Below are 3,702 nucleotides of genomic sequence, written 5' to 3' on the forward strand. Positions count from 1 at the left end.
ATTTGAATTAGTAAATATTTGTGATTCTTTTTGCAATTCAAGATTTGAATTAGTGAATATTTGTGATTCTTTTTGCGATTCAAGATTTGAATTAGTGAACATTTGTTATTCTTTTTGTTATTCGAAATTTGAAATGAATATTTGTGACTTTTTTTGCTATTCGAGATTAAAATGAGTGAATATTTGTTATTCTTTTTGCGATTCGAGATTCGAATTAGTGAATATTTGTGATTCTTTTTGCTATTCTAGATTTGAATTGGTGAATATTCGTGATTTGAATTAGTGAATGTTTGGGATTCCTTTTGCTATTCGAGATTTGAATTAGTGAATATTTATGATTCTTTTTGCTATTCAAGATTTGAATTAGTGAATATTTGTGATTCTTTTTGCGAGTCAAGATTTGAATTAGTGAACATTTGTTATTCTTTTTGTTATTCGAAATTTGAAATGAATATTTGTGACTTTTTTGCTATTCGAGATTAAAATGAGTGAATATTTGTTATTCTTTTTGCGATTCGAGATTCGAATTAGTGAATATTTGTGATTCTTTTTGCTATTCTAGATTTGAATTGGTGAATATTCGTGATTTGAATTAGTGAATGTTTGGGATTCCTTTTGCTATACGAGATTTGAATTAGTGAATATTTATGATTCTTTTGCTATTCGAGATTTGAATTACTGAATTATGTGATTCTTTTTGCTATTCGAGATTTGAATTAGTGAATATTTGTGATTCTTTTGCTATTCGATATTTGAATGACTGAATTATGTGATTCTTTTTGCTATTCGAGATTTGAATTAGTAAATATTTGTGATTCTTTTGCTATTCGAGATTTGAATTACTGAATTATGTGATTCTTTTTGCTATTCGAGCTTTGAATTAGAGAGTAATTGTGATTCTTAATTGCTATTAGTGATTTGAATTAGTGAATAATTGTGATACTTTTCTATTCAAGATTTGAATTAGTGAATATTTTTTATTCTTTTTACTACTTAAGATATGAATTAGTGATTATTTATGATTCTTTTTTGCTATTCGAGATTTGAATTAGTGAATATTTATGATTCTTTTTTGCTATTTGAGATTTGAATTAGTGATTATTTGTGATTCTTTATGCTATTCGAGTTTTTAATTAGTGAATATTAGTGATTCTTAGTGTTAATCGAAATTGTATTCACAATCAATTATCTTATTGGTAATTGTGGATATTTTCAATTTTTGTAATTGCCATTATTGTTCAAAGAAGCACCGATTAATATTAAAAAACCAAGTGTAATATTTTCCTGGATCCTGGTTATTCAAGAATACACTTACAGTCAATTACATGCTAAGAGTGACAATTACAGTACCAAGGATTAAATATCATTAAAGTAACAATCATGTATTTGTTGATGTTTATCAAATGTAAACTACTGTTTTCGCGGTTTAATATTTTTCTGTGAAGTATAAAATCTGGATTTCGCGGTTTAATGATTAACAAAGAAGTACAAAATCTTGATTTCGTAGTTTACTGTAATGAATTATAAAATTCTGATTTTGTAATTTAATATTTATCAGAAAAGTATTAAAATCCTGTTTTATCGGTTTAATGTTTGTCAGAAAAGTATAAAATCCCGTTTTCTCGGTTTAATGTTTGTCAAAAAAGTATAAAATCCTAATTTCACTATTTAACATTTGCCAAACAAATATAGAATATGGATTTCACAGTTAAATGCTTATCAGCGAAGTTTAAAATCCAGATTTTGTTGTTTAATATTTATCAAAAGAGTAAACAATCCTGATTTCATGGTTTAATAATTAACAAAGAAGTATAAAATCCAGCTTTTTCGGTTTAAGGTTTATCAAAGAATAATAAAATCTTGATTTCGCAAATTGATATTTATCAAAGAAGTATAAAATCATGTTTTCACTGCCTAATCTTATTAAATAAATATAAAATAATGTTTTCACTGTTTAATATTCATCATACAAGTATAAAATCCTGATTTCATGGTTTAATGTTTATTAGATAAGTATAAAATCCTGATTTCTCACTTCAGTGTTTATCAAAGAAGTATAAAATCCTGATTTCTCTCTTTAATGTTTATCAAAAAAAATATAAAATCCTGATTTCTCACTTCAGTGTTTATCAAAGAAGTATAAAATCCTGATTTCTCGATTTAATGTTTATCAAAAAATTATAAAATCCTGATTTCTCAGTTTATCGTTTATCAAAAAAGTATAAAAACCTGATTTCTCAGTTTACTGTTTATCAGAGAAATATAAAATCTAGATTTGAATGATCATCAAAAAAGTATAAAGTCCTGTTTTCGCAGGTTGATGATTATCAGAAGCATAAAATCAAAATATCGAAGTTTAATGTTTATCAAAGAAGTATGAAATTTTGATTTCTAAGTTGAATGTTTATCAAAGTAGTATAAAATCCTGATTTCTCGGTTTAATGTTTACCAAAGTAGTATATAATCCGGATTTTACTGTTTAATGTTTATCAAATAATTGAAAAATCCTGATTTCACAATTTAATGTGTATCAAATAAGATGAAATCATGATTAAGAAGTTTAATGTTACTCAAATCTAATAAATTTGTTGAGGTTCGTGGCCCTTTGCATCGCGGTACAAATATTAACATAAGAATTTCATTGTTATACAGAAGCTTCTACTGCCGTGACGTAATGTCGTTCGAGACTCGCATATTCGTGAATCTCCATGATTTGAATTGACTCGAATCGCTTGGTGTAAACGATTCCATTGAATTTAACGTGGCGAATCATGACGAATCATGAATTGGGATGATTCTCCATGAATTGAATCGATTCGATTCGCTTGGTGTAAACGCAGCCTAAGAATTTTGCATTCGTGAAGAGATCTTTTTTAAGGTATCAGTTTTTAATAAGTTTGATTTCCAAAAGAATCGTCTGAAGCCTAACTCGTGACATTATCATTTATAAGTCTTACGACGGAATAATTGACATTTTTTGTTGCTGATTATGAGATAAAGTGATCAAACTCTAACAAATATTCATTCGTAAATTTGTTTAGTTATGTAAATCGTTTGATAATTTCCTCTTAATCTTGGCTTCGACATCGTTGCAGCATCATGGAGTCACGAAATGATTAAATGTATCTTTTAAATCATAAAGATTAAATACATCTTTAAAATCATAAAGATTAAATACATCTTTAAAATCATAAAGATTGAATACATCTTTCAAATTATAAAGATTAAATACATCTTTAAAATCATAAACATTAAATATATCTTTAAAATCATACAGCTTAAATACATCTTTAATATCATAAAGATTAAATACATCTTTAGAATCATAAAGGTTAAATGCATCTTTAAAATCATAAAGATTAATTACATCTTTAAAATCATAGAAATCTAAATACATCTTTAAAATCATAATGATTAAATATATCTACAAAATCATAAAGATTGAATACATCTTTCAAATTATAAAGATTAAATACATCTTTAAAATCATAAATATGAAATATACTATTAAAAAACTTTAAATTATAATTATTATATAAACTTTCAAAAATCATAGATTAAATATACTTTAAAAATAATAAAGATGAAATATATTTTCAAAAATCATAGATATTAAATATACTTTTAAAAAAACATAAAGATTACATATTAAATATTTAAAAAATAATAAATAGTAAATAAACTTTTAGAATTATAAAGATT

Source organism: Palaemon carinicauda, chromosome 9 (genome assembly GCF_036898095.1).
Source record: "Palaemon carinicauda isolate YSFRI2023 chromosome 9, ASM3689809v2, whole genome shotgun sequence".
Lineage (NCBI taxonomy): Eukaryota > Metazoa > Arthropoda > Malacostraca > Decapoda > Palaemonidae > Palaemon > Palaemon carinicauda.